This window comes from Phyllopteryx taeniolatus, chromosome 2 (genome assembly GCF_024500385.1).
Source record: "Phyllopteryx taeniolatus isolate TA_2022b chromosome 2, UOR_Ptae_1.2, whole genome shotgun sequence".
In the NCBI taxonomy this organism is placed as follows: Eukaryota; Metazoa; Chordata; class Actinopteri; order Syngnathiformes; family Syngnathidae; genus Phyllopteryx; species Phyllopteryx taeniolatus.
This window is the reverse complement of record NC_084503.1, coordinates 32,689,579-32,702,088: the sequence shown is the minus strand read 5'-3', so window position 1 is coordinate 32,702,088 and position 12,510 is coordinate 32,689,579.

The following is a 12,510-nucleotide window of genomic DNA, read 5'->3' as shown; positions in this document are numbered from 1 at the left end:
AACACGGGGCAGGGTCTCCGAGCTGGGCTTCATTTGAATATGAGTGTGCTCGGCAAACATGTCCACCAGAGGCAAACCAAGATGGGAAAGAGTGTGGAAGATGTAGGGGGGCTCGTTGCGCAATAGCCTGTAAAGTGTGGGTTTTGTAATGTTACGGTACAACCAGGGGGGTCGCCTGTTTTGACACTCACACATTTCCCGTTAAAAGGGATTTATCTTTTCACCAGGAAAGGTGTGTGTGTGTGTGTGTGTGTGTGTGTGTGTGTGTGTGCGTGTGTGCGTGCGTGTGCCTGTGTGTGAGACACCTTTGCTTGAACTGTAACATTTTCAAGTTGTAGAGGGAGTTGGGGGCGCTATAGATAACAAAGGGAAAAGTGTGGTTTTGAACCCTTTCACTGGTATAAGTGATGGTGTCGAGAGACCCTAGTTCTACCGTAACATTTTGCCAACCACTCAAAAAACAGTTTTGCTTAGTTTTTGCAGCCCTTTGATTCGTCAAAACAGAATCTTTTTTTTTCACTGCTCTCATTCTCTTCTTTACTAAGAAGTACTTCGATTGCTGTTCGTTAGCATCTCAAAATCACAGTTACGTGTTTAATGAGGTCTGGGTTTTGCCGTTTTGGCAATCCAAAACTTAATTATTGAAAAACTCAAATCAACTCAAGGTTGTTTTATGCATGGCCAACAAATGTATGAATCGCAAATCTATAGGGAGTAGAAATACACCTTGAAAGATCGGGGGAGGATAACCAAGCCAGTGGCCTGCAGGGATGTTAGTTGGACCCTAGAGAAGTAAAAGACAGACTGTGACTCAAATCCATCATGTAAGACATTTGAGCAAACATGTAAGACGCACACGCTTGAATAATGCAACCTGTCTCATCTCTATTGACGGCGCATATTCATGTGCATGAACAAGTCTGCAGGTGGAAGTCTTGTAATGTCTGAAATCCCAGTTCCCGCAGACATTCGCATTACATCTCCCACAATGCGCCCCAACCTAGATTACGCTAATGGCTTATTCATGCAAAGGGGACCCCGGCTCGATTCCTGACACATTCCGACTGTGCATTTAGCTTTTTGCCCCATTACAGGCGATATTAATCTGAGGTTGTAGGGCTCATTTCCAAAGAGCTGCTCAGTAATGAGAGATCAGAGGCAAGGTTTTATCATAGGCAATAAAACATGAGGACTGTGTGTGTCTGTTAATAAGACCGCCAGAGGATTGGAAAGGGGGGAAGGCATGGGATGTGAGCATCAAATAAAATGTCTGCCTGGACACAAATAGAGAGGTGTGACAAAAGAGAATGGACAAAACGAAAGGTCGCATTGAAGGTGAAAATACGAAATATGTCATGAGCTGCCCTGCAGTACTGTTGTTGGAACCTGGGTGGCACTTTGTGCCCTCTCGCCCATGTTTCTCCCCTCCCCTCTCTCTTTCCAGCACCTTCCTCAGCCCCGCACCTGTCACCAATCAGCCCTCGTCACCACCTGCATATAAGCCTGCCGGATCCCGGAAATCCTCGCCAATGTATTGCAGATTCTCCAGGCGGTAACACGGCTAAACTGCCTCACGTTAGCTACACGAGTCCTCATCTCCTTTTATGACCCCTGTGCATGGGGGAAATACTGAGGATGAGTTGAGCATCCTCAGTGTTTACTCAGTGTTTCCCCCGTGCTCCTGGTCTACGTAATTCCTGCCACCCCGCCGCCAAGCCAGCCGCCCGTCCTCGCCACTGCCTGCCGCACGTCCCTTCCTCCACTGTTCACGAACGCACCTCAAGGACCACTTCCATTACTTTCTTTAATAAACTGTTCATCACAACCTATCCGCCTCCGCCTGCTCTTGGGTCCAGCTCCTCTCATTCATGACAGAATACTTAAGCCATCATGGACCCAGCAACCCCGGAGGCGCTTAAGAACGCACTCACCCTCCAAGGCGCCCACATAGGACGTTAGGACAAGATGTTGCAAGAAATCACAGAAACTCCACACTCCCTTTCGCAACAGGTCTCCCTCCTTTCTTCAAAGATGCAATCCTCTCAATTCCCAGTAAGTACCCATTCTGAGCCCGCAGCCTCCGAGCCATCCCGCTGCCCTTACAAAGAATCTCATGTGCGACCACCCGAACCCTACTCCGAGGACTTAGGTGCTTGCAGCCTATTTCTTCTCAACTGCACCCTAGTTTTCAACCTTACAGTTATCCCACCGAACAATCCAAGGTAGCATATTTCAAAGCAGCTAAATGGTCCACTTCCTTATAGCACAACTCCTCCCCAGTACTCCAGTCATTTGATTCCTTTTCCTCTGAACGCCATAAAGTATTCGATCACCCTGTTGAGGGCAGAGAAGCCACCCGTCGCCTCCTCACACTCACTCAGGGCGCTAAGTACGTAGCAGAGTACTCGATTGAGTTCCATATACTTGCAGGTGAATGCGGGTGGGATGTCGTTGCACTTAGGGGGATTTTTTTCGAATGGCCTTTCAGAACAACTCAAGGATGAGCTCGCGGTCTGGGATGAGCCCTCCTCTCTCAAGGATCTCATTGCCCTTTCCATCCGTCTGGATAACAGACTGCGAGAGAGAGTACGAGAGAGGGGGTTCCGCTCGTGTAAAGTCCCTTCCACTCCGAGCACCACGCCGTCAGCTTCTCACCCGCCTCCTGCACCGTCTACTGCGTCACTCCCCGTTGCACCCGATGAGCCCATGCAAATTGAAAAACATGTTTAGATCCCCAGGAGCGTCAGTGTCATCCAGCAGCTTTGCATCTATTGCGGTCAATCAGGTCATTTCATTTCCTGTCACCCCCCTATAACCAAAAGACCAGGCACACTGCGATGTGAGAGCGTCGTGGTGAGCCAAACCTTGATTTCCTCTAGCTCTTCCTCCCGCATGACTGTTCCCGGTTGCATTCTAGTTTCTGCTCATAAAACCCCCATTACAGCCCTTATCGATTTTGGTGCCGATGACAACTTTATTCAAGAATGTATAGTTCACCAGCTCCAAATCCCTCTCCAACCACTTCCGTCCCCGAAAAAAGTCCCAGCCCTGGATGGCCAAGTCATTTCCCCTGTCACCCACCAAACTGTGCCTATCACGCTACTTATTTCCAGTAATCACCGCGAGAACATCTCACTCTTCGTCATTCCTTCCACTGAAACCCCCTTAGTTCTTGGAATTCCCTGGCTCAAACATCACAACCCTGCCATATACTGGACGCATTTCTCTATCACTCGATGGAGCCCTCATTGCTATGCCACCCTCACGGATTCCCGAAGAGTATCATGACCTCTCCCCAGTATTTAGCAAGGACTTGACAATCTCTCTACCCCACCACCGCCCGTACGACTGTGCCATTGACCTCTTGCCGGGAGCTCCGCTTCCCTCCAGCCGACTCTTCAAGCTCTCCCGTCCGGAGAAAAAGGCAATGGAGGATTACATCCGAGATTCCCTGGCTGCTGGACTCATATGCCCCTCCTCGTCTCCGGTCGAGGCCGGGTTTTTCTTTATGGAGAAAAAAGACACAACTCTCCACCCATGCATTGACTACCGAGGACTCAACGACATAACTACAAAGAACAAATCACCACTACCCCTGATCGACCCGTCCTTTGAACCCCTCTGCAAAGCCCAGATTTTTACTAAATTGGACCTCGATAACACCTACCACCTCATCCGTATCCGAGAGGGGGATGAATGGAAGACTGCCTTCAATACCCCTCTCGGGCACTTTGAATATCTGGTCATGCCGTTCAGTTCAACAAACGCCCATGCAGTTTTCCAAACATTCATCCATGACATTCTCCGTGACATGTTAAACCGGTTAGTGTTCGTGTAACTTGATGTGTACCTCATCTTCTCCCGCTCCCCCGAAGAACACGTGCATGTGCGCAAAGTCCTCCAGTGCCTCCTTGAGAACCGTCTGTTTGTCAAACCTGAAAAATGCGAATTCCACCTCTCCTCAGTACATTTTCTCAGCTACATCATTGCAAAACGACAACTGCAACCGGACCCCGCCAAGATCCAAGCCATCACCAACTGGCCCATCGCCACTACCTGGAAAGAACTGTAGCGCTTCCTCGGATTTTCCAACTTCTACAGTCGATTCATCCACAACTACAGCAAGGTCGCAATCCCCCTCACCAGCCTCACATCCATCAGCTCCCCCTTTCAGTCGACCCTGGCAGCCTCCCAAGCATTCAGTCAACTCAAAACCCTGTTCACCAATGCTCCCATTCTGCTCCACCCTAACCCCTCCCTCCAGTTCGTCGTGGAGGTGACTCCTCAGACTCCGGAGCTGGGGCTGTCCTCTCGCAGCGGGACCCCACGACCCAGAAACTACACCTCTGTGCTTTTTTTCCCATCGCCTGTCCCCTGCTGAGAGGAATTATGATGTCGGCAACCGAGATCTGCTGGCCATAATATGGGCCCTTGGAGGAATGGAGACACTGACTGGAGAAGACTGAACTGCCATTTACCATTTAGACTGACCACAAGAACCTCGCTTACCTCCATTCCTCTAAATGTCTCAACCCCTGACAAGCTCGCTGGCCACTATTATTGAGCAGGTTCAACTTCAGTTTCTCCTTCCGTCCCGGTTCCCATAACACCAAGGCAGATGCCCTGTCCCAAATTTACTCACCCCCCTCCAGCTCACCAGAACCAGAACCCATTCTCCCTTCCTCATATTTCATTGGAGCAGCCACTTGGAAAATCGAGCAGGTGGTCAAGGAGGCTCCAAAAACCCAACCAGATCCCAAGACCGGGCCTCTGAACCGCCTATTTGTACTGGATTCTGCACGTTTTGACGTCCTACAGTGGGCCCACAACACTAAACTTACTTGTCACCCTGGCATCACTCATACTACCCACTTCATCCAGCAACACTTCTGGTGGCCAGCCTCATCATAGACACCCGAGAATTTGTCCAAGCCTGCTCCATCTGCGCCCGAGGGAAGTCATCACACCTGCCCCCAGCTGGTCTGCTGCGCCCCTTGCCTATTCCAAGCCGCCCTTGGTCTCACATCGCTGTGGACTTCATTACCGGCCTACCCCTCTCACAAGGTAACTCAGTCATTCTCACTATGATCGATCGCTTTTCCAGATGTGTCCATTATGTGCCCTTCCCCAAACTCCCGTCCGCCCTTTTCATCACAAGTCTGGAAGGAATTCTGCAAGGTGGTGGGCGCAGCAGCCAGCTTATCCTTGGGATAGCACCCTCAAACCAACGGCCAGACGGAGCGGGTTAACCAGTCTCTTGAATCGGCTCTCTGCTGTGTTGCCGCACGCAACCCCACCTCATGGAGTTCATTCCTCCCGTGGATTGAGTACGCTCACAATTCCCTCACTAGCTCCGCTACCGGTATGTCCCCATTAATGGCTTGCTACGGTTACCAACCCCCATTATTCAAAGAACAGGAGCAGGCAGTGGCAGTTCCCGCTGTTAAAGATCACTTCCAAAGAGTCCAGGCTGTGAGGAAGGACATCCGGGCGGCGTTGACCCGGTCCACCGCCCGCAATAAACAGCTCGCAGACCGTCATCACTCCCCGACGCCCGAATATAAGGTGGGTCAGTCCGTCTGGCTTTTTTCCCACGACCTCCCACTTCAAACTGAGTCCCGTAAACTCACTTCGCACTTCATTGGTCCTTTTCCAAAATTATCAATCCCACTTCCATCCAATTAAAACTTCTGCAGTCCTTAAAAATTCATCCCACATTCCACGTATCATTGCTTTAAGCCTGTCTCCACTTGTGCCCTGTTTTAAATATAGAAAATATATTTGATCTGTTTGCTTATATTTCATTCAACATCAGCAGCAGCAATCATCATCATTCATCATCAATATGTTTTTTTAAATATACATCAAGTGGGACATAAACACATAATTCCCAAAGCAGCGCCATTAAAGTAGTCACTGGAATCCATCTTTGTCATTGCTCTAGGGAGGTCAGAAATGCAAAAAAAGAACTGGAGTGTGGAGCAGCTGCACTTGATGGGAGCGGAGCCATCCCAATTTATTTAGATTAGCATTGCTTTATGCACCCCTTAGATTGTGTTCCCATGGGCAAGGCACACATTCCTACAAGCAAAAACTGAAAAATGAAAGCCTTGGGGACATTTGCGTTCTCCTGAAGGTTAATGCCAATCATTTTGTATGGAGTTAATTCACTTCCTAAATGAGCTTCACACACTCCAGCGTAGCTTTTACATAGCGAAGGAGGAATCTCCATGGAAACCAGATGACAGGATCCAGCAACAGCATCAATTAACGCTCCTCTCAATTACTGTATGTTTAGTTGCTTGTTTTTAAACAGAGGCAATTGGTGGGTTCTTTAATTAAACATCCTAAAAATTCCTACAGAGTAGCTTTATCTGACACAAAGTTTATATATTATTGATTCAGTGTAAACCGGCTAGAGGAGGTGCGTCAAGCTCATTACCAGGGATTTCGATCGAATGCCAGATTGTGGAAATAACACATAACACAGCGTGTTGTTGTAAACTAATTGTTAAAGGTCAAAACTGTATTTTTTACAATCCAAATGCAGATGATGATCCTGGTCATGTTATGTGGTCATTTGTTGCTTGGCAAATTTCATCGGGCTCAATCATATCCACCCCAGTGATCAATGAAAAAAAAATTGACAATAAGTATTTACTAAATGCATATTGGGGAGGGAAGTGACAGAATCACTATTCTATATTAAGTATAAACAAAATATTGGAAAGAACAAAATTAAGAACAACACTGTATTAAAGGATAAAAATAATGTTTACAAATAGAAGAAAGACAGAAGTCAGCATTACACTGCATTAAGTAGAAATTGATGAAACAGCACACATTTTTTATTAACTATAAAATTAATATGGATATTATGTCTATGAAATATAAAATAAACATTGTTAACAAAGAACATTGTTTTAATATTGCAAAGAAAAACACTACTAATCTTTAGTAAATGTTTTCAAAAAATTGTGAAGAAAGAATAAAACAATATGTAGTAAATGTTTAAAAATATTGTGAATAATAAAAAATAATCTTCTTTAAATCTGACATAAAAACCAACTCTGTATTAAATATGAAAGAAATTTTGTGAAGAAAATCAGCACTACTCTGTATTAGATATTAAATGCAAATTATTAAGAATGAAAAGCACCACCGTTCTACTAAAAAGAAATAAAAATGTGAAAGAAAGAAAGAAAAACAGCATTACTCTGTATTAATTATGAAACAAATATTGTGAATAATGAAAAAAAGCCCTAATTGTTATTACATAAAAACACATTAGAAAGAAAATACTGTAATCTATATTACATCAACATAAATATTGAAAAGCAAGAAACTCATTACTCCTGTGTATAATGTATAAAATAAAGGGGGGAGAGCCCCACTCTTTATTAGAAATAAACAAATACTGGAAACAGATAAACACAGTAGCAATCTGTAAGGCATATAAAATAAATATAAATAAATAAATAAAAACACAATCAATAAATGGCTTTGAAAAACATTTAGAATGGTATGCAATTTACTCAAACATTGACTCGTTTCTGAAATATATTCAATCGCTCAACCTTTCCTTAACGCTGCTACAAACTATTCACGGGGGGTGGGTGTCATGATTAAATGAGTGCCTCTGCAGTGGTGTGAAGATGAGTGTGTTATATCACCTCCAGAAAAGTTGTAGGTTTGATCTGGGTTTGAACTTAGCAGCCCACTAGGAGCTGACTGCAAGGAGCTTGAGTGATCTCCCCATGCCTGCTTTAGTTTTGGGCGGCAGCGTGGAAGGATCAAACACTGAGACTTTGCATTCCCAAACAGTTACATTTTCCACCACAACTCAAGACTGATCACATGTTGCTTCACATATTGTTTGTTTACAAGGCAACTTGTATCCCTGGTTGAGATTTTGTTTTTGATATTTAAAATATTCCTGCGATTGGCTGGCGACCAGTGCAGGGTGTACCCCGCCTCTCGCCCAGAGTCAGCTGGGATAGGCCCCAGCACGTCCGTGACCCCCGTGAGGATAAGCGGGATGGAAAATGAATGGATGGATGGATTTATAATATTTTAAGAATTAAAGTGTGAATACACACACACACACACACACACACACACACATCATGAACTCTGCCCAGCAACACAAACCGGTTACTAGCCCAGCAAGAAGAATTCAAACAATCCTACTAAGGATGTTCCCGTTTCTGCTAGAACCTATAATTGTATTTCAGGTGTGAAGTTACAGTATATGATGAATATTCCTGTGAACTCTTTCCGGCAATACAAACGTGTTAGCTGACCAGGAGGAAGAATCTGAGCAATTCTGCTATCTGTGATCCTGTTCCTGCTAGATAGCTATAATTGTACCATATTGGAAGTGTGAAGTTATGTAATTAATATATCCCTGTGAACTCTGACCATCAACACAGACATGTTATGTGACGAGAGAGAAGAATTCAGGCAATTTTGTTGTTCTATGTTCCTGTTCCTGCCATATTCGGTAGCTACAATTGTATTTCAGGTGTTAAGTTACATAAACAAACAACTCTGCCAGGCAAAGAAAACATGTTACCTGACCTGGGAGAAGAGCAATTCTCCTGAATGGACAGACATCACATTGGATCTGCTGCCATTAGTGTGCAAGTGAATGGACTCTAGGGGTTGATTGTATGAGACAGGTATGAGGTGATTTGGGTAAAAAGAAGAAGCTATGAATCAATCAAGTTAGTCATGATTTATTTTCTGAGTATACTCTGTTGAACAGACCTGACTCATAAGTGGTCTGACGTTTAATGTTCTGTGTCCTTAATGAGGCAGGATTTATGGCGTGCCTCCTCACAGTCAGCCAGGGGACGGACCCCCTCCAAAAAAATAAAGCAATAAACACAATTAAGGGGCACACCATTATTTCATCCCTCCAATTAAAAATCAGCACCAACCTCCTCCATTGTACCAGTTTATGCAGGGCCGGCAGCTGCTAAGGGCGCCGTGGCCTCAAGGGGATATCAAAAAAACTGTTGAAAATTCACCTTCACTATACAGTAATTACAGTGGAACCTCTGGTTACGAATTAACTTTCTTCTCTGACACCATTCTTGAACCGAAACATTTGCAACCAGAGGTAATCTTTCCCTTTGAAATTAATAAAAATGCAATTAATCTGTTCCAGCCGCAGAAAGATGTTATAGTTACCTTATTTTGATCATTGTGTGCTTAAAAATAAATACTGTACAATACTGAAATAGAGGGAAACAATTTATGACGATGAAATAATAGTGGTTTCGCAAAGCAAATCACTGTGCAGTGTTTTGCTTTTTGGGTACAGTAATTTTGATGTTTACTGTGGTTACTGCTAGCCCTAAATGGCAACCACCTCCCACAATGCTGTGCAACTTTTACATTGCATTGTGGGATGTGGTGGCCACTTTATGCAAAAAAACAAAAGATACCCGAAGTACAGCAGCACTCACGTGGTTTCACCTGCGCTCAATTAACTCCTGAGTGCCCGGGTTATGTTGCTGTATATTTCAAATTTTATGATGGTAGCTGCACTTAAATGATATATGAAAATAAAAAAATTCCATAATTGAGAAATACAGTTGAAAGAATCTAACTTGAAGGGAAATATGTCATATTAAAGGGTAATAAGACCATGTAAGTACATAAATTGGTTAATTTTGAACTCAAAAGTTAAAGCAACAGTAACAGTCTCATTTGTTGTTGAGAAATGTGAAAGATTAGCAATTCTAAGGCTGGAACTTGAGGTGATAGATATCGTAAATGTGTCTATTATATTTCTGTTATTACTAGCACATTTTCTTGTGTTATTTTCATAGGTTTTTCTCAAAATCCTAAATCTAATTCAAATGCAAAAGCACCCATCACGCTTAATTCATTGCGAGTGCCTAATAGAAGGAATTAAACGTCTCCAACTACCGGAGACAAATTCCTTGTGTGTTTTTTGGACATACTTGGCAAATAAAGATGATTCTGATTCTGATTCTGATTTATGAACTGCCAAACTTACACCGAATTTCAAAATACAAGGAGACAAACGGAAAACGTTGCTTGATCCTTGGGTAAAATCCATGGATGAAGTGGGGAAGCTGCACATACTGTATTTCTAATTACTTGACAACTAACTCTTAACATGGAAACGCCAACATAGATTCAAATTTAAACCAATGCCCATAAGATAATACTTTAATACTGGTACTAATTATAATACCAATATTATTACAAATTATAATACCAAATAGGCAACTCCCTCCTCCGGCTGATCGGTACCTGCTCGCCCTCTCTGTGGGGATGGGCAAATTTATTGATGTGACCCCCATAGAACTTTGTAAACATGTCAAAACGACCAATACTATCCAGAGCACAAGGAAGGGAAAAAAAAGAAGAGAAAATGGAAGAAAGGGAGGTCAAGTTGTTGCAAATCTTGGTTTGTCAAGTTTGTCAAGTGTCACAACAGCGAGTCACATCTGTTTGTCAGTAATTATATAATAATGAAATGAAGAGAATGTTCTATTTCATATATTAAATTGTGTGACATGTTATCTTATAAATGAAAGACAATGGTAAAAAGCGAATGTAAATCACCGATGGAGGGGGGCACGTATAATATCTCGCTTAGGGCGCTACATTGGCTTTTGACAGCTCTGTTTTTTTGTCTAATCTAATGCCATGAGCTGGTTGCAATCAAGTTACAGTTTATCATGTGTGTATGGTACATGGATTTCTGTGGAGCGAGAAACATCTCACTAGCAACTCGGTCAAATATAAAATGGAATAACTGCTAATAAAATCCTCGAAAGTAAGGGTTCTCAAAGTAGGGTACGAGTACCATTAGTGGTACACAGGCTCCCTCTGGTGGTACGCAACAGAATCCCTGAATTAATTTTTTTTTAATCCGGCACAGTACATTTGTTAAGTACGGTTGAGTTTTATTTAACTTTTAAATACTGTACAATTGCATTTGATGTTTAAAGACTTGGTTGTTTTTAAACATTTATTTCGCTATAATTTCTGCTTAACTGTGTATAATATTACGGTGGCTTAAAGTAACATTTTAGAAAACTTCGCTTGGTGATCTAAATATTTTTTGAGATGGTATTTGGTGTAAAAAGTTTGAGAACTACTGCTCTAAATCCTGCTTCACTTTTGCATCTTTTTTTTGATGACCAAACACTGCTAAGAATAGACAAAATCTGGAATTGACACCCAAACAAACATTTTTGTAGTTTCTTGTACATTCCACAAAATGGTAGCAAATCAGTTTCTGCTATTAGACAAATAGAGTAAAATTCTAAAATGTGTTCTTGTGTCGTCAAGACTTTTTTATTTGTATATTTCGACTTTGTTCTCATAAAAAGTGGGACATTCTTCATAATATCTTAACTTTTTCCTCATTAAATTAAAATGTTAGGCTCTTAAAACTGACTTTTCCATGTATATTTGTCTTTCTCATATGTTGTCTTTTTCTCCTAATAGTGTGACTTTCTTTCTCAAATTACAATTTCTTTTCTAATGAAATAAAAAAATATTCCTGGCAATATTGAAACATTTCCTCATGGAATTATAACGTTACTTATTTCATTTTATATTTATGACATTGTCCTTTAAATATTTAGCCTTTATGAATTAATATTGCGCGGCACGGTGGCCGACTGGTTAGAGCGTCAGCCTCACAGTTCTGAGGTGCGGGGTTCAATCCCCGTCCCCGCCTGTGTGGAGTTTGCATGTTCTCCCCGTGCCTGCGTGGGTTTTCTCCGGGCACTCCGGTTTCCTCCCACATCCCAAAAACATGCATTAATTGGAGACTCTAAATTGCCCGTAGGCATGACTGTGAGTGCGAATGGTTGTTTGTTTCGATGTGCCCTGCGATTGGCTGGCAACCAGTTCAGGGTGTACCCCGCCTCCTGCCCGATGACAGCTGGGATAGGCTCCAGCACGCCCGCGACCCTAGTGAGGAGAAGCGGCTCAGAAAATGGATGGATGGATGGATGAATTAATATTGCCCTGCGACTGACTGGCGACCAGTTCAGGGTGTAGTCCGCCTTTCGCCCGAAGTCAGCTGGGATAGGCTCCAGTGTCCCGCGACCCTAACCAGGATAAGCGGTGTTGAAAATGGATGGATGGATGAATTAATATTACAACAATTTTTCCTCATAATATTATACACTTTTCTATTTTTTCTTGTGTAATAAATCATTATTCTCATAAAATTGCAATGCTATGCTCTTAGACTTTCCATTTTATGACTTTCTTCTCATATTTTACCTTTTTTCTCATAATATTGGGACTTTATTCCGATATTGCCATTTTGTTTATCATAAAATTAAACTTTTCCTTGTAATATTACAGTTTTTCCTTATGAAATTAGGACTTTATTTTCATAAAATTATGACAATTTCCTTGCAAATTTACATTTCCCTAATAATGTTATAATTTTTCTTGCAATGTTATACTCTATTCACATAGTTGTTGTTTTTTTTCTTTTCAGTA